General features: G+C 36.0%; 28 non-coding genes across 28 annotated transcripts; all 28 read right to left on the bottom strand.

Annotated features, from left to right (window-relative positions):
* Nucleotides 1-710: 710 nt before the first annotated feature.
* Trnah-gug (transfer RNA histidin (anticodon GUG)) lies at nucleotides 711-782 on the bottom strand. Its single transcript has one exon. It is a non-coding gene; the product is annotated as a tRNA-His (tRNA).
* Nucleotides 783-1,683: 901 nt separating this feature from the next.
* Nucleotides 1,684-1,755, bottom strand: Trnar-gcg (transfer RNA arginine (anticodon GCG)). The gene has a single exon. It is a non-coding gene; the product is annotated as a tRNA-Arg (tRNA).
* An 821-nt stretch (nucleotides 1,756-2,576) lies between these two features.
* On the bottom strand, nucleotides 2,577-2,648 carry Trnah-gug (transfer RNA histidin (anticodon GUG)). Its single transcript has one exon. It is a non-coding gene; the product is annotated as a tRNA-His (tRNA).
* A 60-nt stretch (nucleotides 2,649-2,708) lies between these two features.
* Trnah-gug (transfer RNA histidin (anticodon GUG)) lies at nucleotides 2,709-2,780 on the bottom strand. The gene has a single exon. It is a non-coding gene; the product is annotated as a tRNA-His (tRNA).
* Nucleotides 2,781-2,988: 208 nt separating this feature from the next.
* Trnah-gug (transfer RNA histidin (anticodon GUG)) lies at nucleotides 2,989-3,060 on the bottom strand. Its single transcript has one exon. It is a non-coding gene; the product is annotated as a tRNA-His (tRNA).
* A 351-nt stretch (nucleotides 3,061-3,411) lies between these two features.
* On the bottom strand, nucleotides 3,412-3,483 carry Trnah-gug (transfer RNA histidin (anticodon GUG)). Its single transcript has one exon. It is a non-coding gene; the product is annotated as a tRNA-His (tRNA).
* A 1,315-nt stretch (nucleotides 3,484-4,798) lies between these two features.
* On the bottom strand, nucleotides 4,799-4,870 carry Trnah-gug (transfer RNA histidin (anticodon GUG)). The gene has a single exon. It is a non-coding gene; the product is annotated as a tRNA-His (tRNA).
* A 1,577-nt stretch (nucleotides 4,871-6,447) lies between these two features.
* Nucleotides 6,448-6,519, bottom strand: Trnah-gug (transfer RNA histidin (anticodon GUG)). Its single transcript has one exon. It is a non-coding gene; the product is annotated as a tRNA-His (tRNA).
* Nucleotides 6,520-7,004: 485 nt separating this feature from the next.
* Trnar-gcg (transfer RNA arginine (anticodon GCG)) lies at nucleotides 7,005-7,076 on the bottom strand. The gene has a single exon. It is a non-coding gene; the product is annotated as a tRNA-Arg (tRNA).
* Nucleotides 7,077-7,900: 824 nt separating this feature from the next.
* On the bottom strand, nucleotides 7,901-7,972 carry Trnah-gug (transfer RNA histidin (anticodon GUG)). Its single transcript has one exon. It is a non-coding gene; the product is annotated as a tRNA-His (tRNA).
* A 68-nt stretch (nucleotides 7,973-8,040) lies between these two features.
* On the bottom strand, nucleotides 8,041-8,112 carry Trnah-gug (transfer RNA histidin (anticodon GUG)). Its single transcript has one exon. It is a non-coding gene; the product is annotated as a tRNA-His (tRNA).
* Nucleotides 8,113-9,280: 1,168 nt separating this feature from the next.
* Trnah-gug (transfer RNA histidin (anticodon GUG)) lies at nucleotides 9,281-9,352 on the bottom strand. The gene has a single exon. It is a non-coding gene; the product is annotated as a tRNA-His (tRNA).
* A 68-nt stretch (nucleotides 9,353-9,420) lies between these two features.
* Trnah-gug (transfer RNA histidin (anticodon GUG)) lies at nucleotides 9,421-9,492 on the bottom strand. The gene has a single exon. It is a non-coding gene; the product is annotated as a tRNA-His (tRNA).
* Nucleotides 9,493-11,632: 2,140 nt separating this feature from the next.
* Nucleotides 11,633-11,704, bottom strand: Trnah-gug (transfer RNA histidin (anticodon GUG)). The gene has a single exon. It is a non-coding gene; the product is annotated as a tRNA-His (tRNA).
* Nucleotides 11,705-11,772: 68 nt separating this feature from the next.
* Nucleotides 11,773-11,844, bottom strand: Trnah-gug (transfer RNA histidin (anticodon GUG)). The gene has a single exon. It is a non-coding gene; the product is annotated as a tRNA-His (tRNA).
* Nucleotides 11,845-12,887: 1,043 nt separating this feature from the next.
* Nucleotides 12,888-12,959, bottom strand: Trnah-gug (transfer RNA histidin (anticodon GUG)). Its single transcript has one exon. It is a non-coding gene; the product is annotated as a tRNA-His (tRNA).
* A 72-nt stretch (nucleotides 12,960-13,031) lies between these two features.
* Trnah-gug (transfer RNA histidin (anticodon GUG)) lies at nucleotides 13,032-13,103 on the bottom strand. The gene has a single exon. It is a non-coding gene; the product is annotated as a tRNA-His (tRNA).
* Nucleotides 13,104-15,377: 2,274 nt separating this feature from the next.
* Trnah-gug (transfer RNA histidin (anticodon GUG)) lies at nucleotides 15,378-15,449 on the bottom strand. Its single transcript has one exon. It is a non-coding gene; the product is annotated as a tRNA-His (tRNA).
* A 1,333-nt stretch (nucleotides 15,450-16,782) lies between these two features.
* Trnah-gug (transfer RNA histidin (anticodon GUG)) lies at nucleotides 16,783-16,854 on the bottom strand. The gene has a single exon. It is a non-coding gene; the product is annotated as a tRNA-His (tRNA).
* Nucleotides 16,855-18,037: 1,183 nt separating this feature from the next.
* Nucleotides 18,038-18,109, bottom strand: Trnah-gug (transfer RNA histidin (anticodon GUG)). The gene has a single exon. It is a non-coding gene; the product is annotated as a tRNA-His (tRNA).
* Nucleotides 18,110-18,177: 68 nt separating this feature from the next.
* On the bottom strand, nucleotides 18,178-18,249 carry Trnah-gug (transfer RNA histidin (anticodon GUG)). Its single transcript has one exon. It is a non-coding gene; the product is annotated as a tRNA-His (tRNA).
* A 904-nt stretch (nucleotides 18,250-19,153) lies between these two features.
* On the bottom strand, nucleotides 19,154-19,225 carry Trnah-gug (transfer RNA histidin (anticodon GUG)). Its single transcript has one exon. It is a non-coding gene; the product is annotated as a tRNA-His (tRNA).
* Nucleotides 19,226-20,272: 1,047 nt separating this feature from the next.
* On the bottom strand, nucleotides 20,273-20,344 carry Trnah-gug (transfer RNA histidin (anticodon GUG)). Its single transcript has one exon. It is a non-coding gene; the product is annotated as a tRNA-His (tRNA).
* A 901-nt stretch (nucleotides 20,345-21,245) lies between these two features.
* On the bottom strand, nucleotides 21,246-21,317 carry Trnar-gcg (transfer RNA arginine (anticodon GCG)). The gene has a single exon. It is a non-coding gene; the product is annotated as a tRNA-Arg (tRNA).
* An 821-nt stretch (nucleotides 21,318-22,138) lies between these two features.
* On the bottom strand, nucleotides 22,139-22,210 carry Trnah-gug (transfer RNA histidin (anticodon GUG)). The gene has a single exon. It is a non-coding gene; the product is annotated as a tRNA-His (tRNA).
* Nucleotides 22,211-22,270: 60 nt separating this feature from the next.
* On the bottom strand, nucleotides 22,271-22,342 carry Trnah-gug (transfer RNA histidin (anticodon GUG)). The gene has a single exon. It is a non-coding gene; the product is annotated as a tRNA-His (tRNA).
* A 208-nt stretch (nucleotides 22,343-22,550) lies between these two features.
* Trnah-gug (transfer RNA histidin (anticodon GUG)) lies at nucleotides 22,551-22,622 on the bottom strand. The gene has a single exon. It is a non-coding gene; the product is annotated as a tRNA-His (tRNA).
* A 351-nt stretch (nucleotides 22,623-22,973) lies between these two features.
* Trnah-gug (transfer RNA histidin (anticodon GUG)) lies at nucleotides 22,974-23,045 on the bottom strand. The gene has a single exon. It is a non-coding gene; the product is annotated as a tRNA-His (tRNA).
* Nucleotides 23,046-23,707: the final 662 nt, after the last annotated feature.

Genomic DNA, 23,707 nt, shown 5'->3' with positions numbered 1-23,707 from the left:
CGACAATAAATTGCTTTGACTAGAATTTGAATCTGGGTTTTAAAGGCTGCAACATAAAATACTAACAATTATAGGATCATGGCTCACTTTCCATCTTGCTGGGAAGTTTTTTGTTTTCTGATCTAGAAAATTTTTTATCAGAACATTAGATGCAATGACTAGGAGTCAAACCTGAGTTTTCTCAGTCACAACAAAAAGTAGCAACCGCTCTACTCCAAAGGCATGCTTTCAAATGTCTCGGGATGCTTTTTGTATTACAAATGTGGAGTTTATTTTCCAAGATTTTAAAATGCCATGACCAGGATTCGAACCTGGCTTTTCACAACATCAATGTGAAGTATTAACCGCTATATTATCGTGGCTTGTTTTCTATTTACTGGGATTGTTTTTGTATTCCAATGTGAACTTTTTGTTAGCGAGACATTAAAATGCCATGACCAGGATTCGAACCCAGCTTTTCATGGTTGCGTAATGAAATACTAACCACTATTATATTGTCATAGTTTTGAAATCGCTCGGAGGCTTTTTTGCTTTAATGGAAAAGTATTGTCATAAAAATAACAAAATGCCATGACTAGCTATCGAACCTGGGTTTTCACGGTCGCAACGTGAAGTACTAACCACTATACTATAATGGCTTGCTTTCAATTCTGCTGGGATGCTTTTTCGATTTGGCTGGAAAAACTTTTATTGTCATAAAAATATTAAAATGCCATGACCAGGATTCGAACCTGGGTTTTCACGGCCACAACGTCAAGTACTAACCACTATACTATCATGGCTTGCTTTAAATTTTACTGGAATGCTTTTTGTATTCCAGTGTAACGATTCCGTTATCACGACAATAAATTGCTTTGACTAGAATTTGAATCTGGGTTTTAAAGGCTGCAACATAAAATACTAACAATTATAGGATCATGGCTCACTTTCCATCTTGCTGGGAAGTTTTTTGTTTTCTGATCTAGAAAATTTTTTATCAGAACATTAGATGCAATGACTAGGAGTCAAACCTGAGTTTTCTCAGTCACAACAAAAAGTAGCGACCGCTCTACTCCAAAGGCATGCTTTCAAATGTCTCGGGATGCTTTTTGTATTACAAATGTGGAGTTTATTTTCCAAGATTTTAAAATGCCATGACCAGGATTCGAACCTGGCTTTTCACAACATCAATGTGAAGTATTAACCGCTATATTATCGTGGCTTGTTTTCTATTTACTGGGATTGTTTTTGTATTCCAATGTGAACTTTTTGTTAGCGAGACATTAAAATGCCATGACCAGGATTCGAACCCAGCTTTTCATGGTTGCGTAATGAAATACTAACCACTATTATATTGTCATAGTTTTGAAATCGCTCGGAGGCTTTTTTGCTTTAATGGAAAAGTATTGTCATAAAAATAACAAAATGCCATGACTAGCTATCGAACCTGGGTTTTCACGGTCGCAACGTGAAGTACTAACCACTATACTATAATGGCTTGCTTTCAATTCTGCTGGGATGCCTTTTCTATTTGGCTGGAAAAGCTTTGTCATAAAAATAATAAAATGCCATGGCCAGGATTCGAACCCGGCTTTTCATGGTTGCATAATGAAATACTAACCACCATTATATTATCATAGTTTTAAATTTGATCGGAGACTTTTTTTGCTTTAATGGAAAAGTAATGTCATAAAAATAATAAAATGCCATGACTAGGTATCGAACCTGGGTTTTCACGGTCGCAACGTGAAGTACTAACCACTATACTATCATGGCTTGCTTTCATTTCTGCTGGGATGCTTTTTTGATTTGGCTGTAAAAACTTTGTTATAAAAGTATTAAAATGCCATGACCAAGATTCGAACCTGGGTTTTCACGGCCTCCACGTGACGTACTAACCACTATTATACAACCACTGTTTACTTTCAAAATTACTGGGATGTTTTTCTATTCCAATGTAAATTTTTTTTTAGCAAGACAATAAAATACCATGACCAGGATTCGAACCTTGGTTTTCACAACATCAACGTGAAGTACTAACCGCTATATTGTCATGGCTTGTTTTTCATTTAACGGGATTGTTTTTGTATTCCAATGTGAACTTTTTGTTAGCGAGACAATAAAATGCCATGCTTTTTGTATTACATATGCGGAGTTTTTTACGCAAAATTATAACATGCCATGAACAGGATTCGAACCAAGTTTTCACGGCCAAAACGTGAAGTACTGACCACTATTATACTATCATTGTTTACTTTCAAATTTACTGGGATGTTTTTGTATTCCAATGTAAAGTTTTTTTAGCAAGACAATTAAATGCCATGAACAGAATTCAAACCCGGCTGTTCATGGTTGCAACATGAAATACTAACCACTATTATATTATCATAGTTTTAATTTTGCTCGGAGGTTTTTTGCTTTAATGGAAAAGAAATGTCATGAAAATAACGAAATGCAATGACCAGGATTCGGAACTGGGTTTTCACGGCCACAACGTGAAGTACTAACCACTATATTATAATGGCTTGCTTTCAATTCTGCTGGGATGCTTTTTCGATTTGGCTGGATAAACTTTTATTGTCATAAAAATATTAAAATGCCATGACCAGGATTCGAACCTGGGTTTTCACGGCCACAACGTCAAGTACTAACCACTATACTATCATGGCTTGCTTTCAATTCTGCTTGGATGCTTTTTCTATTTGGCTGGAAAAGCTTTGTCATAAAAATGCCATGACCAGGATTCGAACCTGGGTTTTCACGGCCACAACGTGAAGTACTAACCACTATACTATCATGGCTTGCTTTCAATTATGCTTGGATGCTTTTTCTATTTGGCTGGAAAAGCTTTGTCATAAAAATAATAAAATGCCATGACCAGGATTCGAACCTGGGTTTTCACGGCCACAACATGAAGTACCAACCACTATACTATAATGGCTTGCTTTCAATTCTGCTGGGATGCATTTTCTATTTGGCTGGAAAAGCTTTGTCATAAAAATAATAAAATGCCATGACCAGGATTCAAACCTGGGTTTTCACGGCCACAACGTGAAGTACTAACCACTATACTATCATGGCTTGCTTAATAATTTACTGGAAATCTTTCTGTATTCCAGTGTGAAGAATCTGTTAGCACGACAAAAAACTGCTTTGACCAAAATTTGAATATGGGTTTTCATGGCTGCAACATAAAATACTAACAATTATACTATCATGGCTCAGTTTCAAACTTGCGTAGGAGTATTTTGCTTTCCGATGTAAAAGTTTTGTTAGCAAAACATTAAATGCCATGACCAGGACTCGGGACTGGGTTTTCATGGCCACAACATGAAGTACTAACCACTATACTATCATGGCTTGCTTTCTGTTCTGCTGGGATGCTTTTTCGATTTGGCTGGAAAAACTTTTATTGTCATAAAAATATTAAAATGCCATGACCAGGATTCGAACCTGGGTTTTCACGGCCACAACGTGAAGTACTAATCACTATACTATCATGGCTTGCTTAATAATTTACTGGAACTCTTTTTGTATTCCAGTGTTAAGGATCTGTTAGCACGACAATGAACTGCTTTGACTAGAATTTGAATCTGGGTTTTCATGTCTGCAACATAAAGTACTAGCCACTAAATTATCATGGCTCACTTTCCTACTTGCTGGAAAGTTTTTTGTTTTCTGATGTAGAAGGTTTGTTAGCAGAAATTTAGATGCCATGACTAGGAGTCGAACTTGAGTTTTCTCGGTCACAACAAAAAGTAATAACCGCTTTACTCTAAAGGCATGCTTTCAAATGTGTCGGGATGCTTTTAGTATTACATATGGGAGTTTTTTACGCGAAATTATAAAATACCATGACCAGGATTCGAAACTGGGTTTCCATGGCCACAACGTGACGTACTAACCACTATTATACAACCACTGTTTACTTTCAAATTTACTGGGATGTTTTTCTATTTCAATGTAAATTTTTTTTAGCAAGACAATAAAATACCATGACCAGGATTCGACCCTTGGTTTTCACGACGTGAAGTACTAACCGCTATGTTATCATGGCTTATTTTTTATTTACTGGGATTGTTTCTGTATTCCAAAGTCATTTTTTTGTTAGCGAAACAATAAAACGCCATGAACAGGATTCGAACCCGGCTTCTCATGGTTGGATAATGAATTACTACCCACTACTATATTATCATAGTTTTAAAATTGCTCGGAGGTTTTTTTTCTTTAATGGAAAAGAAATGCCATGAAAATAATGAAATGCAATGACCAGAATTCGAACCTGGGTTTTCACGGCCACAACGTGACGTTCTGACCACTATTATACTATCATTGCTTACTTTCAAATTTACTGGGATGTTTTTGTATTCCAATGTAAAGTTTTTTTAGCAAGACAATTAAATACCATGACCAGAATTCAAACCCGGATGTTCATGGTTGCAACATGAAATACTAACCACTATTATATTATCATAGTTTTAATTTTGCTCGGATGTTTTTTTGCTTTAATTGAAAAGAATTGTCATAAAAATAACGAAATGGCATGACCAGGATTCGGGACTGGATTTTAATGGTCACAACATGAAGTACTAACCACTATACTATCATGACTTGCTTTCAATTCTGCTGGGATGCTTTTTCGATTTGGCTGAAAAAACGTTGTCATAAAAATATGAAAATACCACGACCAGGATTCGAACCTGGGTTTTCACGGCCACAACGTGAAGTGCTAACCACTATACTGTCATGGCTTGCTTTCAATTCTGCTGGGATGCTTGTTCGATTTAACTGGAAAAACTTTGTCATAAAAATATTAAAATGCCATGACCAGGATTCGAACCTGGGTTTTCACGGCCACAACGTGAAGTACTAACCCCTATACTATCATGGCTTGCTTTAAATTTTTCTGGAAGGCTTTTTGTATTCCAGTGTAAATATTCCGTTATCATGACAATAAATTGCTTTGACTAGAATTTGAATCTGGGTTTTCATGGCTGCAACATAAAATACTAACCACTATATTATCATGGCTCACTTTTCAACATGCTGGGAAGTTTTTTGTTTTCTGATCTAGAAATTTTGTTAGCAGAACATTAGATGCAATGTCTAGGAGTCGAACCTGAGTTTTCTCAGTCACAACAAAAAGTAGCAACCGCTCTACTCTAAAGGCATGCTTTCAAATGTCTCGGGATGCTTTTTGTATTACAGATGTAGAGTTTATTTTCCAAGATTTTAAAATGCCATGACCAGGATTCGAACCTGGCTTTTCACAACATCAATGTGAAGTATTAACCGCTATATTATCGGGGCTTGTTTTTCATTTACTGGGATTGTTTTTGTATTCCAATGTGAACTTTTTGTTAGCGAGACATTAAAATGCCATGACCAGGATTCGAACCCGGCTTTTCATGGTTGCGTAATGAAATACTAACCACTATTATATTGTCATAGTTTTGAAATTGCTCGGAGGTTTTTTTTCTTTAATGGAAAAGAAATGTCATGAAAATAATGAAATGATATGACCAGGGTTCAAACCTTGGTTTTCACGGCCACAACGTGAAGTTCTGACCACTATTATACTATCATTGCTTACTTTCAAATTTACTGGGATGTTTTTGTATTCCAATGTAAAGTATTTTTTAGCAAGACAATAAAATGCCATGACCAGGATTCGAACCTGGCTGTTCATGGTTGCAACATGAAATACTAACCACTATTATATTATCATAGTTTTAATTTTGCTCAGAGGTTTTTTTTGCTTTAATGGAAAAGAATTGTCATAAAAATAATTAAATGCCATGACCAGGAATCGGAACTGGGTTTTAACGGCCACAACATGAAGTACTAACCACTATACTATCATGACTTGCTTTCAATTCTGCTGGGATGCTTTTTCGATTTGGCTGGAAAAACTTTGTCATAAAAATGTTAAATGCAATGACCAGGATTTGAACCTGGGTTTTCACGGCCACAACTACTTTTTTTATTTTATTTACTGGGATTGTTTTTTGTATTCCAATGTGAACTTTTTGTTAGCGAGACATTAAAATGCCATGACCAGGATTCGAACCCGGCTTTTCATGGTTGCGTAATGAAATACTAACCACTATTATATTGTCATAGTTTTGAAATTGCTCGGAGGTTTTTTTCTTTAATGGAAAAGAAATGTCATGAAAATAATGAAATGATATGACCAGGGTTCAAACCTGGGTTTTCATGGCCACAACGTGAAGTTCTGACCACTATTATACTATCATGGCTTGCTTTCAATTCTGCTGGGATGCTTTTTCTATTTGGCTGGAAAAGCTTTGTCATAAAAATAATAAAATGCCATGACCAGGATTCGAACCTGGGTTTTCACGGCCACATCATGAAGTACCAACCACTATACTATAATGGCTTGCTTTCAATTCTGTTGGGATGCTTTTTCTATTTGGCTGGAAAAGCTTTGTCATAAAAATAATAAAATTCCATGACCAGGATTCGAACCTGGGTTTTCACGGCCACAACGTGAAGTACTAACCACTATACTATCATGGCTTGCTTAATAATTTACTGGAACTCTTTTTGTATTCCAGTGTGAAGAATCTGTTAGCACGACAATAAACTGCTTTGACCAAAATTTGAATATGCGTTTTCATGGCTGCAACATAAAATACTAACAATTATACTATCATGGCTCAGTTTCAAACTTGCGTAGGAGTTTTTTGCTTTCCGATGTAAAAGTTTTGTTAGCAAAACATTAAATGCCATAACCAAGACTCGGGACTGGGTTTTCACGGTCGCAACGTGAAGTACTAACCACTATACTATAATGGCTTGCTTTCAATTCTGCTGGGATGCTTTTTCTATTTGGCTGGAAAAGCTTTGTCATAAAAATAATAAAATGCCATGACCAGGATTCGAACCCGGCTTTTCATGGTTGCGTAATGAAATACTAACCACAATTATATTATCATAGTTTTAAATTTGATCGGAGACTTTTTTTGCTTTAATGGAAAAGTAATGTCATAAAAATAATAAAATGCCATGACTAGGTATCGAACCTGGGTTTTCACGGTCGCAACGTGAAGTACTAACCACTATACTATCATGGCTTGCTTTCATTTCTGCTGGGATGCTTTTTCGATTTGGCTGTAAAAACTTTGTTATAAAAATATTAAAATGCCGTGACCAGGATTCAAACCTGGGTTTTCACGGCCACAACGTGAAGTACTAACCACTATTATACTATCACTGTTTACTTTCAAATTTACTGGGATGTTTTTGTATTCCAATGTAAAAGATTTTTAGAAAGACAATAAAATGCCATGACCAGGATTCGAACCTTGGTTTTCACAACATCAACGTGAAGTACTAACCGCTATATTGTCATGGCTTTTTTTTTTATTTACTGGGATTGTTTTTGTATTCAAATGTGAACTTTTTGTTAGCGAGACAATAAAATGCCATGCTTTTTGTATTACATATGCGGAGTTTTTTACGCAAAATTATAACATGCCATGACCAGGATTCGAACCTAAGTTTTCAGGGCCAAAACGTGAAGTACTGACCACTATTATACTATCATTGTTTACTTTCAAATTCACTGGGATGTTTTTGTATTCCAATGTAAAGTTTTTTTAGCAAGACAATTAAATGCCATGACCAGGATTCAAACCCGGCTGTTCATGGTTGCAACATGAAATACTAACCACTATTATATTATCATAGTTTTAATTTTGCTCGGAGGTTTTTTTTGCTTTAATGGAAAATAATTGTCATAAAAATAATGAAATGCCATGACCAGGAGTCGGAACTGGGTTTTCACGGCCACAACGTGAAGTACTAACCACTATACGATCATGGCTTGCTTTCAATTCTGCTGGGATGCTTTTTCGATTTGGCTGCAAAAACTTTTATTGTCATAAAAATATTAAAATGCCATGACCAGGATTCGAACCTGGGTTTTAACGGCCACAACGTGGAGTACTAACCACTATACTATCATGGCTTGCTTTCAATTCTGCTGGGATGCTTTTTCTATTTGGCTGGAAAAGCTTTGTCATAAAAATAATAAAATGCCATGACAAGGATTCGAACCTGGGTTTTCACGGCCACAACATGAAGTACTAACCACTATACTATCATGGCTTGCTTTCATTTCTGCTGGGATGCTTTTTGTATTCCAGTGTAAAGATTTTGTTATCACGACAATGAACTGCTTTGACTAGAATTTGAATCTGAGTTTTCATGGCTGCAACATAAAATACTAACAATTATAGGATCATGGCTCACTTTCCATCTTGCTGGAAAGTTTTTTGTTTTCTGATCTAGAAGTTTTTTATCAGAACATTAGATGCAATGACTAGGAGTCGAACCTGAGTTTTATCAGTCACAACAAAAAGTAGCAACCGCTCTACTCTAAAGGCATGCTTTCAAATTTCTCGGGGTGCTTTTTGTATTACAAATGTAGAGTTTATTTTCCAAGATTTTAAAATGCCATGACCAGGATTCGAACCTGACTTTTCACAACATCAGAGGTGAAGTATTAACCGCTATATTATCGTGGCTTGTTTTTTATTTACTGGGATTGTTTTTGTATTCCAATGTGAACTTTTTGTTAGCGAGACATTAAAATGCCATGACCAGGATTCGAACACGGCTTTTCATGGTTGCGTAATGAAATACTAACCACTATTATATTACCACAGAGGTTTTTTTTCTTTAATGGAAAAGAAATGTCATGAAAATAATGAAATGATATGACCAGGGTTCAAACCTGGGTTTTCACGGCCACAACGTGAAGTTCTGACCACTATTATACTATCATTGCTTACTTTCAAATTTACTGGGATGTTTTTGTATTCCAATGTAAAAAAAATTTTAGCAAGACAATAAAATGCCATGAACAGAATTCAAACCCGGCTTTTCATGGTTGCAACATGAAATACTAACCACTATTATATTATCATAGTTTTGATTTTGCTCAGAGGTTTTTTTTTGCTTTAATGGAAAATAATTGTCATAAAAATAATGAAATGATATGACCAGGGTTCAAACCTGGGTTTTCACGGCCACAACGTGAAGTTCTGACCACTATTATACTATCATTGCTTACTTTCAAATTTACTGGGATGTTTTTGTAATCCAATGTAAAAAAATTTTTAGCAAGACAATAAAATGCCATGAACAGAATTCAAACCCGGCTGTTCATGGTTGCAACATGAAATACTAACCACTCTTAAATTATCATAGTTTTAACTTTGCTCAGAGGTTTTTTTTGCTTTAATGGAAAAGAATTGTCATAAAAATAATGAAATGCCATGACCAGAGTTCGAACCTGGATTTTCACGGCCACAACGTGAAGTACTAACCACTATACTATCATGGCTTGCTTTCAATTCTGCTGGGATGCTTTTTCTATTTGGCTGGAAAAACTTTGTCATAAAAATATTAAAATGCAATGACCAGGATTTGAACCTGGGTTTTCACGACCACAACATGAAGTACTAACCACTATACTATCATGGCTTGCTTTCAATTCTGCTGGGATGCTTTTTCGATTTGGCTGCAAAACATTTTGTTAGCGAACCCGGCTGTTCATGGTTGCGTAATGAAATACTAACCACTATTATATTGTCATACTTTTGAAATTGCTCGGAGGCTTTTTTTGCTTTAATGGAAAAGTATTGTCATAAAAGTAACAAAATGCCATGATCAGGATTCGGAACTGGGTTTTGTCGGCCGCAACGTGAAGTACTAACCACTATACTATCATGGCTTGCTTTCAATTCTGCTGGGATGCTTTTTCGATTTGGCTGGAAAAACTTTTATTGTCATAAAAGTATTAAAATGCCATGACCAGGATTCGAACATGGGTTTTCACAACCACAACGTATAGCCATGAACCACTATACTATCATGGCTTGCTTAATAATATACTGGAACTCTTTTTGTATTCCAGTGTGAAGAATCTGTTAGCACGACAATAAACTGCTTTGACCAAGATTTGAATCTGGGTTTTCATGGCTGCAACATAAAATGCTAACAATTATACTATCATGGCTCAGTTTTAAACTTGCTTAGGAGTTTTTTGCTTTCCGATGTAAAAGTTTTGTTAGCAAAACATTAAATGCCATGACCAGGACTCGGGACTGGGTTTTCATGGCCACAACATGAAGTACTAACCACTATACTATCATGGCTTGCTTTCAATTCTGCTGGGATGCTTTTTCGATTTGGCTGCAAAAACTTTTATTGTTAGCACGACAATAAACTGCTTTGACCAAGATTTGAATCTGGGTTTTCATGGCTGCAACATAAAATACTAACAATTATACTATCATGGCTCAGTTTTAAACTTGCTTAGGAGTTTTTTGCTTTCCGATGTAAAAGTTTTGTTAGCAAAACATTAAATGCAATGACCAGGATTCAAACCTGGGTTTTCACGGCCACAACGTGAAGTACTAACCACTATACTATCACGGCTTGCTTAATATTATACTGGAATGCTTTTTGTATTCCAGTGTAAAGATTTTGTTATCACGACAATGAACTGCCTTGACTAGAATTTGAATCTGGGTTTTCATGGCTGCAACATAAAATACTAACCACTATATTATCATGGCTCACTTTCCAACTTGCTGGCAAGTTTTTTGTTTTCTGATCTAGAAGGTTTGTTAGCAGAACATTAGATGCCATGACTAGGAGTCGAACCTGAGTTTTCTCGGTCACAACAAAAAGTAGTAACCGCTGTACTCTAAAGGCATGCTTTCAAATGTGTCGGGATGCTTTTAGCATTACATATGGGAGTTTTTTACGCGAAATTATAAAATGCCATGACCAGGATTCGAACCTAGGTTTTCACGGCCACAACGTGACGTACTAACCACTATTATACAACCACTGTTTACTTTCAAATTTACTGGGATGTTTTTCTATTCCAATGTAAATTTTTTTTAGCAAGACAATAAAATACCATGACCAGGATTCGAACCTTGGTTTTCACGACATCAACGTGAAGTACCAACTGCTATTTTATCATGGCTTATTTTTTATTTACTGGGATTGTTTCTGTATTCCAAAGTGAATTTTTTGTTAGCGAGACAATAAAATGCCATGAACAGGATTCGAACCCGGCTTTTCATGGTTGGATCATGAAGTACTAACCACTACTATATTCTCATAGTTTTGAAATTGCTCGGAGGTTTTTTTTCTTTAATGGAAAAGAAATGTCATGAAAACAATGAAATGCAATGACCAGGATTCGAACCTGGGTTTTCACGGCCACAACGTGACGTTCTGACCACTATTATACTATCATTGCTTACTTTCAAATTTACTGGGATGTTTTTGTATTCCAATGTAAAGTCTTTTTTAGCAAGACAATAAAATGCCATGACCAGAATTCAAACCCGGCTTTTCATGGTTGCAACATGAAATACTAACCACTATTAAATTATCATAGTTTTAACTTTGCTCAGAGGTTTTTTTTGCTTTAATGGAAAAGAATTGTCATAAAAATAATGAAATGCCATAACCAGGAATCGGAACTGGGTTTTAACGGCAACAACATGAAGTACTAACCACTATACTATCATGACTTGCTTTCAATTCTGCTGGGATGCTTTTTCGATTTGGCTGGAAAAAATTTGTCATAAAAGTAATAAAATGCCATGACCAGGATTCGAACCTGGGTTTTCACGGCCACAACGTGAAGTACTAACCACTATACTATCATGGCTTGCTTTCAATTCTGCTGGGATTTTTTTTCAATTTGGCTGGAAAAACTTTGTCATAAAAATATTAAAATGCCATGACCAGGATTCGAACCTGGGTTTTCACGGCCACAACGTGAAGTACTAACCACTATACTATCTTGGCTTGCTTAAAATATTACTGGAATGCTTTGTGTATTCCAGTGTAAAGATTCCGTTATCACGACAATAAATTGCTTTGACTAGAATTTGAATCTGGGTTTTCATGGCTGCAACATAAAATACTAACCACTATATTATCATGGCTCGCTTTCCAACTTGCCTGGAAGTTTTTTGTTTTCTGATCTATAAGTTATTTTATCAGAACATTAGATGCAACGACTAGGAGTCGAACCTGAGTTTTCTCAGTCACAACAAAAAGTAACAACCGCTCTACTTTTAAGGCATGCTTTCAAATGTCTCGGGATGCTTTTTGTATTTCAAATGCGGAGTTTATTTTGCAAGATTTTAAAATGCCATGACCAGGATTCGAACCTGGCTTTTCACAACATCAATGTGAAGTATTAACCGCTATATTATCGTGGCTTGTTTTTTATTTACTGGGATTGTTTTTGTATTCCAATGTGAACTTTTTGTTAGCGAGACATTAAAATGCCATGACCAGGATTCGAACCCGGCTTTTCATGGTTGCGTAATGAAATACTAACCACTATTATATTGTCATAGTTTTGAAATTGCTCGGAGGCTTTTTTTGCTTTAATGGAAAAGTATTGTCATAAAAATAACAAAATGCCATGATCAGGATTCGGAACTGGGTTTTTGTCGGCCACAACAAGAAGTACCAACCACTATACTATAATGGCTTGCTTTCAATTCTGCTGGGATGCTTTTTCTATTTGGCTGGAAAAGCTTTGTCATAAAAATAATAAAATGCCATGACCAGGATTCGAACCCGGCATTTCATGGTTGCATAATGAAATACTAACCACAATTATATTATCATAGTTTTAAATTTGATCGGAGACTTTTTTTGCTTTACTGGAAAAGTATTGTCATAAAAATAATAAAATGCCATGACTAGCTATCGAACCTGGGTTTTCACGGCCACAACGTGAATTACTAACCACTATACTATCATGGCTTGCTTTCATTTCTGCTGGGATGCTTTTTCGATTTGGCTGTAAAAACTTTGTTATAAAAATATTAAAATGCCATGACCAGGATTCAAACCTGGGTTTTCACGGCCACAACGTGAAGTACTAACCACTATACTATCATGGCTTGCTTTCAATTCTGCTGAGATGCTTTTTCGATTTGGCTGGAAAAACTTTTATTGTCATAAAAATATTAAAATGCCATGACCAGGATTCGAACCTGGGTTTTCACGGCCACAACGTGAAGTACTAACTACTATACTATCATGGCTTGCTTAATAATTTACTGGAACTCTTTTTGTATTCCAGTGTGAAGAATCTGTTAGCACAACAATAAACTGCTTTGACCAAAATTTGAATATGGGTTTTCATTGCTGCAACATAAAATACTAACAATTATACTATCATGGCTCAGTTTTAAACTTGCTTAGGAGTTTTTTGCTTTCCGATGTAAAAGTTTTGTTAGCAAAACATTAAATGCCATGACTAGGAGTCGAACCTGAGTTTTCTCGGTCACAACAAAAAGTAGTAACCGCTGTACTCTAAAGGCATGCTTTCAAATGTGTCGGGATGCTTTTAGTATTACATATGGGAGTTTTTTACGCGAAATTATAAAATGCCATGACCAGGATTCGAACCTAGGTTTTCACGGCCACAACGTGACGTACTAACCACTATTATACAACCACTGTTTACTTTCAAATTTACTGGGATGTTTTTCTATTCCAATGTAAATTTTTTTTAGCAAGACAATAAAATACCATGACCAGGATTCGAACCTTGGTTTTCACGACATCAACGTGAAGTACTAACTGCTATATTATCATGGCTTATTTTTTATTTACTGGGATTGTTTCTGTATTCCAAAGTGAATTTTTTGTTAGCGAAACAATAAAATGCCATGAACAGGATTCGAACCCGGCTTTTCATGGTTGGATCATGAAGTACTAACCACTACTAAATTCTCATAGTTTTGAAATTGCTCGGAGGTTTTTTTTCTTTAATGGAAAAGAAATGTCATGAAAACAATGAAATGCAATGACCAGGATTCGAACCTGGGTTTTCACGGCCACAACGTGAAGTACTAACGACTATACTATCATGGCTTGCTTGAAATATTACTGGAATGCTTTTTGTATTCCAGTGTAAAGATTCCGTTATCACGACAATAAATTGCTTTGACTAGAATTTGAATCTGGGTTTTCATGGCTGCAACATAAAATACTAACCACTATATTATCATGGCTCACTTTCCAACTTGCCTGGAAGTTTTTTGTTTTCTGATCTATAAGTTATTTTATCAGAACATTAGATGCAATGACTAGGAGTCGAACCTGAGTTTTCTCAGTCACAACAAAAAGTAACAACCGCTCTACTTTTAAGGCATGCTTTCAAATGTCTCGGGATGCTTTTTGTATTTCAAATGCGGAGTTTATTTTGCAAGATTTTAAAATGCCATGACCAGGATTCGAACCCGGCTTTTCATGGTTGCGTAATGAAATACTAACCACTATTATATTGTCATAGTTTTGAAATTGCTCGGAGGTTTTTTTTCTTTAATGGAAAAGAAATGTCATGAAAATAATGAAATGATATGACCAGGGTTCAAACCTGGGTTTTCACGGCCACAACGTGAAGTTCTGACCACTATTATACTATCATTGCTTACTTTCAAATTTACTGGGATGTTTTTGTATTCCAGTGTAAAGTTTTTTTTAGCAAGACAATAAAATGCCATGACCAGAATTCAAACCCGGCTGTTCATGGTTGCAACATGAAATACTAACCACTATTATATTATCATAGTTTTAATTTTGCTCAGAGGTTTTTTTTGCTTTAATGGAAAATAATTGTCATAAAAATAATGAAATGCCATGACCAGGAATCGGAACTGGGTTTTAACGGCCACAACATGAAGTACTAACCACTATACTATCATGGCTTGCTTTCAATTCTGCTGGGATGCTTTTTCGATTTGGCTGCAAAACATTTTGTTAGCGAACCAGGCTTTTCATGGTTGCGTAATGAAATACTAACCACTATTATATTGTCATAGTTTTGAAATTGCTCGGAGGCTTTTTTTTGCTTTAATGGAAAAGTATTGTCATAAAAGTAACAAAATGCCATGATCAGGATTCGGAACTGGGTTTTGTCGGCCGCAACGTGAAGTACTAACCACTATACTATCATGGCTTGCTTTCAATTCTGCTGGGATGCTTTTTCGATTTGGCTGGAAAAACTTTTATTGTCATAAAAGTATTAAAATGCCATGACCAGGATTCGAACCTGGGTTTTCACGGCCACAACGTATAGCCATGAACCACTATACTATCATGGCTTGCTTAATAATATACTGGAACTCTTTTTGTATTCCAGTGTGAAGAATCTGTTAGCACGACAATAAACTGCTTTGACCAAGATTTGAATCTGGGTTTTCATGGCTGCAACATAAAATACTAACAATTATACTATCATGGCTCAGTTTTAAACTTGCTTAGGAGTTTTTTGCTTTCCGATGTAAAAGTTTTGTTAGCAAAACATTAAATGCCATGACCAGGATTTGAACCTGGGTTTTCACGACCACAAGGTGAAGTACTAACCACTATACTATCACGGCTTGCTTAATATTATACTGGAATGCTTTTTTGTATTCCAGTGTAAAGATTTTGTTATCACGACAATGAACTGCCTTGACTAGAATTTGAATCTGGGTTTTCATGGCTGCATCATAAAATACTAACCACTATATTATCATGGCTCACTTTCCAACTTGCTGGCAAGTTTTTTGTTTTCTGATCTAGAAGGTTTGTTAGCAGAACATTAGATGCCATGACTAGGAGTCGAACCTGAGTTTTCTCGGTCACAACAAAAAGTAGTAACCGCTGTACTCTAAAGGCATGCTTTCAAATGTGTCGGGATGCTTTTAGTATTACATATGGGAGTTTTTTACGCGAAATTATAAAATGCCATGACCAGGATTCGAACCTAGGTTTTCACGGCCACAACGTGACGTACTAACCACTATTATACAACCACTGTTTACTTTCAAATTTACTGGGATGTTTTTCTATTCCAATGTAAATTTTTTTTAGCGAGACAATAAAATACCATGACCAGGATTCGAACCTTGGTTTTCACGACATCAACGTGAACTACTAACTGCTATATTATCATGACTTATTTTTTATTTACTGGGATTGTTTTTGTATTCCAATGTGAACTCTTTGTTAGCGAGACATTAAAATGCCATGACCAGGATTCGAACCCGGCTTTTCATGGTTGCGTAATGAAATACTATCCACTATTATATTGTCATAGTTTTGAAATTGCTCGGAGGCTTTTTTTGCTTTAATGGAAAAGTATTGTCATAAAAATAACAAAATGCCATGATCAGGATTCGGAACTGGGTTTTGTCGGCCGCAACGTGAAGTACTAACCACTATACTATCATGGCTTGCTTTCAATTCCGCTGGGATGCTTTTTCGATTTGGCTGGAAAAACTTTTATTGTCATAAAAGTTTTAAAATGCCATGACCAGGATTCGAACCTGGGTTTTCACGGCCACAACGTATAGCCATGAACCACTATACTATCATGGCTTGCTTAATAATTTACTGGAACTATTTTTGTATTCCAGTGTGAAGAATCTGTTAGCACGACAATAAACTGCTTGGACCAAAATTTGAATATGGGTTTTCATGGCTGCAACATAAAATACTAACAATTATACTATCATGGCTCAGTTTTAAACTTGCTTAGGAGTTTTTTGCTTTTCGATGTAAAAGTTTTGTTAGCAAAACATTAAATGCCATGACCAGGACTCGGGTCTGGGTTTTCATGGCCACAACGTGAAGTACTAACCACTATACTATCATGGCTTGCTTTCAATTCTGCTGGCATGCTTTTTCGATTTGGCTGCAAAAACTTTTATTGTCATAAAAATATTAAAATGCCATGACTAGGATTCGAACCTGGGTTTTCACGGCCACAACGTGAAGTACTAACCACTATACTATCATGGCTTGCTTAATATTATACTGGAATGCTTTTTGTATTCGAGTGTAAAGATTTTGTTATCACGACAATGAACTGCCTTGACTAGAATTTGAATCTGGGTTTTCATGGCTGCAACATAAAATACTAACCACTATATTATCATGGCTCACTTTCCAACTTGCTGGGAAGTTTTTTGTTTTCTGATCTAGAAGGTTTGTTAGCAGAACATTAGATGCCATGACTAGGAGTCGAACCTGAGTTTTCTCGGTCACAACAAAAAGTAGTAACCGCTGTACTCTAAAGGCATGCTTTCAAATGTGTCGGGATGCTTTTAGTATTACATATGGGAGTTTTTTACGCGAAATTATAAAATGCCATGACCAGGATTCGAACCTAGGTTTTCACGGCCACAACGTGACGTACTAACCACTATTATACAACCACTGTTTACTTTCAAATTTACTGGGATGTTTTTCTATTCCAATGTAAATTTTTTTTAGCAAGACAATAAAATACCATGACCAGGATTCGAACCTTGGTTTTCACGACATCAACGTGAAGTACTAACTGCTATATTATCATGGCTTATTTTTTATTTACTGGGATTGTTTCTGTATTCCAAAGTGAATTTTTTGTTAGCGAGACAATAAAATGCCATGAACAGGATTCGAACCCGGCTTTTCATGGTTGGATCATGAAGTACTAACCACTACTATATTCTCATAGTTTTGAAATTGCTCGGAGGTTTTTTTTCTTTAATGGAAAAGAAATGTCATGAAAACAATGAAATGCAATGACCAGGATTCGAACCTGGGTTTTCACGGCCACAACGTGACGTTCTGACCACTATTATACTATCATTGCTTACTTTCAAATTTACTGGGATGTTTTTGAATTCCAATGTAAAGTATTTTTTAGCAAGACAATAAAATGCCATGACCAGAATTCAAACCCGGCTTTTCATGGTTGCAACATGAAATACTAACCACTATTAAATTATCATAGTTTTAACTTTGCTCAGAGGTTTTTTTTGCTTTAATGGAAAAGAATTGTCATAAAAATAATGAAATGCCATAACCAGGAATCGGAAATGGGTTTTAACGGCAACAACATGAAGTACTAACCACTATACTATCATGGCTTGCTTTCAATTCTGCTGGGATGCTTTTTCGATTTGGCTGGAAAACATTTGTCATAAAAGTAATAAAATGCCATGACCAGGATTCGAACCTGGGTTTTCACGGCCACAACGTGAAGTACTAACCACTATACTATCATGGCTTGCTTTCAATTCTGCTGGGATTTTTTTTCGATTTGGCTGGAAAAACTTTGTCATAAAAATATTAAAATGCCATGACCAGGATTCGAACCTGGGTTTTCACGGCCACAACGTGAAGTACTAACCACTATACTATCATGGCTTGCTTGAAATATTACTGGAATGCTTTTTGTATTCCAGTGTAAAGATTCCGTTATCACGACAATAAATTGCTTTGACTAGAATTTGAATCTGGGTTTTCATGGCTGCAACATAAAATACTAACCACTATATTATCATGGCTCACTTTCCAACTTGCCTGGAAGTTTTTTGTTTTCTGATCTATAAGTTATTTTATCAGAACATTAGATGCAATGACTAGGAGTCGAACCTGAGTTTTCTCAGTCACAACAAAAAGTAACAAACGCTCTACTTTTAAGGCATGCTTTCAAATGTCTCGGGATGCTTTTTGTATTTCAAATGCGGAGTTTATTTTGCAAGATTTTAAAATGCCATGACCAGGATTCGAACCCGGCTTTTCATGGTTGCGTAATGAAATACTAACCACTATTATATTGTCATAGTTTTGAAATTGCTCGGAGGTTTTTTTTCTTTAATGGAAAAGAAATGTCATGAAAATAATGAAATGATATGACCAGGGTTCAAACCTGGGTTTTCACGGCCACAACGTGAAGTTCTGACCACTATTATACTATCATTGCTTACTTTCAAATTTACTGGGATGTTTTTGTATTCCAGTGTAAAGTTTTTTTTAGCAAGACAATAAAATGCCATGACCAGAATTCAAACCCGGCTTTTCATGGTTGCAACATGAAATACTAACCACTATTATATTATCATATTTTTAATTTTGCTCAGAGGTTTTTTTTGCTTTAATGGAAAATAATTGTCATAAAAATAATGAAATGCCATGACCAGGAATTGGAACTGGGTTTTAACGGCCACAACATGAAGTACTAACCACTATACTATCATGGCTTGCTTTCAATTCTGCTGGGATGCTTTTTCGATTTGGCTGGAAAAACTTTGTTATAAAAATCTTAAAATGCCATGACCAGGATTTGAACCTGGGTTTTCACGACCACAACATGAAGTACTAACCACTATACTATCATGGCTTGCTTTCAATTCTGCTGGGATGCTTTTTCGATTTGGCTGGAAAAACTTTGTCATAAAAATGTTAAAATGCAATGACCAGGATTTGAACCTGGGTTTTCACGGCCACAACCCGAAGGACTAACCTATATAATATCATGACTTGCTATCAAGCCTGCTGGGATGCTTTTTCTAATTGATTGCAAAAATTTTGTCATGAAAATAATAAACTGCCATGACCAAGATACGAACCTGGGTTTTCACGGCCACAACGTCAAGTACTAACCACTATACTATCATGGCTTGCTTTAAATTTTACTGGAATGCTTTTTGTATTCCAGTGTAACGATTCCGTTATCACGACAATAAATTGCTTTGACTAGAATTTGAATCTGGGTTTTAAAGGCTGCAACATAAAATACTAACAATTATAGGATCATGGCTCACTTTCCATCTTGCTGGGAAGTTTTTTGTTTTCTGATCTAGAAAATTTTTTATCAGAACATTAGATGCAATGACTAGGAGTCAAACCTGAGTTTTCTCAGTCACAACAAAAAGTAGCAACCGCTCTACTCCAAAGGCATGCTTTCAAATGTCTCGGGATGCTTTTTGTATTACAAATGTGGAGTTTATTTTCCAAGATTTTAAAATGCCATGACCAGGATTCGAACCTGGCTTTTCACAACATCAATGTGAAGTATTAACCGCTATATTATCGTGGCTTGTTTTCTATTTACTGGGATTGTTTTTGTATTCCAATGTGAACTTTTTGTTAGCGAGACATTAAAATGCCATGACCAGGATTCGAACCCAGCTTTTCATGGTTGCGTAATGAAATACTAACCACTATTATATTGTCATAGTTTTGAAATCGCTCGGAGGCTTTTTTGCTTTAATGGAAAAGTATTGTCATAAAAATAACAAAATGCCATGACTAGCTATCGAACCTGGGTTTTCACGGTCGCAACGTGAAGTACTAACCACTATACTATAATGGCTTGCTTTCAATTCTGCTGGGATGCTTTTTCGATTTGGCTGGAAAAACTTTTATTGTCATAAAAATATTAAAATGCCATGACCAGGATTCGAACCTGGGTTTTCACGGCCACAACGTCAAGTACTAACCACTATACTATCATGGCTTGCTTTAAATTTTACTGGAATGCTTTTTGTATTCCAGTGTAACGATTCCGTTATCACGACAATAAATTGCTTTGACTAGAATTTGAATCTGGGTTTTAAAGGCTGCAACATAAAATACTAACAATTATAGGATCATGGCTCACTTTCCATCTTGCTGGGAAGTTTTTTGTTTTCTGATCTAGAAAATTTTTTATCAGAACATTAGATGCAATGACTAGGAGTCAAACCTGAGTTTTCTCAGTCACAACAAAAAGTAGCAACCGCTCTACTCCAAAGGCATGCTTTCAAATGTCTCGGGATGCTTTTTGTATTACAAATGTGGAGTTTATTTTCCAAGATTTTAAAATGCCATGACCAGGATTCGAACCTGGCTTTTCACAACATCAATGTGAAGTATTAACCGCTATATTATCGTGGCTTGTTTTCTATTTACTGGGATTGTTTTTGTATTCCAATGTGAACTTTTTGTTAGCGAGACATTAAAATGCCATGACCAGGATTCGAACCCAGCTTTTCATGGTTGCGTAATGAAATACTAACCACTATTATATTGTCATAGTTTTGAAATCGCTCGGAGGCTTTTTTGCTTTAATGGAAAAGTATTGTCATAAAAATAACAAAATGCCATGACTAGCTATCGAACCTGGGTTTTCACGGTCGCAACGTGAAGTACTAACCACTATACTATAATGGCTTGCTTTCAATTCTGCTGGGATGCCTTTTCTATTTGGCTGGAAAAGCTTTGTCATAAAAATAATAAAATGCCATGGCCAGGATTCGAACCCGGCTTTTCATGGTTGCATAATGAAATACTAACCACCATTATATTATCATAGTTTTAAATTTGATCGGAGACTTTTTTTGCTTTAATGGAAAAGTAATGTCATAAAAATAATAAAATGCCATGACTAGGTATCGAACCTGGGTTTTCACGGTCGCAACGTGAAGTACTAACCACTATACTATCATGGCTTGCTTTCATTTCTGCTGGGATGCTTTTTTGATTTGGCTGTAAAAACTTTGTTATAAAAGTATTAAAATGCCATGACCAAGATTCGAACCTGGGTTTTCACGGCCTCCACGTGACGTACTAACCACTATTATACAACCACTGTTTACTTTCAAAATTACTGGGATGTTTTTCTATTCCAATGTAAATTTTTTTTTAGCAAGACAATAAAATACCATGACCAGGATTCGAACCTTGGTTTTCACAACATCAACGTGAAGTACTAACCGCTATATTGTCATGGCTTGTTTTTCATTTAACGGGATTGTTTTTGTATTCCAATGTGAACTTTTTGTTAGCGAGACAATAAAATGCCATGCTTTTTGTATTACATATGCGGAGTTTTTTACGCAAAATTATAACATGCCATGAACAGGATTCGAACCAAGTTTTCACGGCCAAAACGTGAAGTACTGACCACTATTATACTATCATTGTTTACTTTCAAATTTACTGGGATGTTTTTGTATTCCAATGTAAAGTTTTTTTAGCAAGACAATTAAATGCCATGAACAGAATTCAAACCCGGCTGTTCATGGTTGCAACATGAAATACTAACCACTATTATATTATCATAGTTTTAATTTTGCTCGGAGGTTTTTTGCTTTAATGGAAAAGAAATGTCATGAAAATAACGAAATGCAATGACCAGGATTCGGAACTGGGTTTTCACGGCCACAACGTGAAGTACTAACCACTATATTATAATGGCTTGCTTTCAATTCTGCTGGGATGCTTTTTCGATTTGGCTGGATAAACTTTTATTGTCATAAAAATATTAAAATGCCATGACCAGGATTCGAACCTGGGTTTTCACGGCCACAACGTCAAGTACTAACCACTATACTATCATGGCTTGCTTTCAATTCTGCTTGGATGCTTTTTCTATTTGGCTGGAAAAGCTTTGTCATAAAAATGCCATGACCAGGATTCGAACCTGGGTTTTCACGGCCACAACGTGAAGTACTAACCACTATACTATCATGGCTTGCTTTCAATTATGCTTGGATGCTTTTTCTATTTGGCTGGAAAAGCTTTGTCATAAAAATAATAAAATGCCATGACCAGGATTCGAACCTGGGTTTTCACGGCCACAACATGAAGTACCAACCACTATACTATAATGGCTTGCTTTCAATTCTGCTGGGATGCATTTTCTATTTGGCTGGAAAAGCTTTGTCATAAAAATAATAAAATGCCATGACCAGGATTCAAACCTGGGTTTTCACGGCCACAACGTGAAGTACTAACCACTATACTATCATGGCTTGCTTAATAATTTACTGGAAATCTTTCTGTATTCCAGTGTGAAGAATCTGTTAGCACGACAAAAAACTGCTTTGACCAAAATTTGAATATGGGTTTTCATGGCTGCAACATAAAATACTAACAATTATACTATCATGGCTCAGTTTCAAACTTGCGTAGGAGTATTTTGCTTTCCGATGTAAAAGTTTTGTTAGCAAAACATTAAATGCCATGACCAGGACTCGGGACTGGGTTTTCATGGCCACAACATGAAGTACTAACCACTATACTATCATGGCTTGCTTTCTGTTCTGCTGGGATGCTTTTTCGATTTGGCTGGAAAAACTTTTATTGTCATAAAAATATTAAAATGCCATGACCAGGATTCGAACCTGGGTTTTCACGGCCACAACGTGAAGTACTAATCACTATACTATCATGGCTTGCTTAATAATTTACTGGAACTCTTTTTGTATTCCAGTGTTAAGGATCTGTTAGCACGACAATGAACTGCTTTGACTAGAATTTGAATCTGGGTTTTCATGTCTGCAACATAAAGTACTAGCCACTAAATTATCATGGCTCACTTTCCTACTTGCTGGAAAGTTTTTTGTTTTCTGATGTAGAAGGTTTGTTAGCAGAAATTTAGATGCCATGACTAGGAGTCGAACTTGAGTTTTCTCGGTCACAACAAAAAGTAATAACCGCTTTACTCTAAAGGCATGCTTTCAAATGTGTCGGGATGCTTTTAGTATTACATATGGGAGTTTTTTACGCGAAATTATAAAATACCATGACCAGGATTCGAAACTGGGTTTCCATGGCCACAACGTGACGTACTAACCACTATTATACAACCACTGTTTACTTTCAAATTTACTGGGATGTTTTTCTATTTCAATGTAAATTTTTTTTAGCAAGACAATAAAATACCATGACCAGGATTCGACCCTTGGTTTTCACGACGTGAAGTACTAACCGCTATGTTATCATGGCTTATTTTTTATTTACTGGGATTGTTTCTGTATTCCAAAGTCATTTTTTTGTTAGCGAAACAATAAAACGCCATGAACAGGATTCGAACCCGGCTTCTCATGGTTGGATA

The sequence above is a fragment of the Watersipora subatra genome, chromosome 4 (assembly GCF_963576615.1).
Source record: "Watersipora subatra chromosome 4, tzWatSuba1.1, whole genome shotgun sequence".
Lineage (NCBI taxonomy): Eukaryota > Metazoa > Bryozoa > Gymnolaemata > Cheilostomatida > Watersiporidae > Watersipora > Watersipora subatra.
This window is presented reverse-complemented; position numbering and strand designations above follow the sequence as displayed.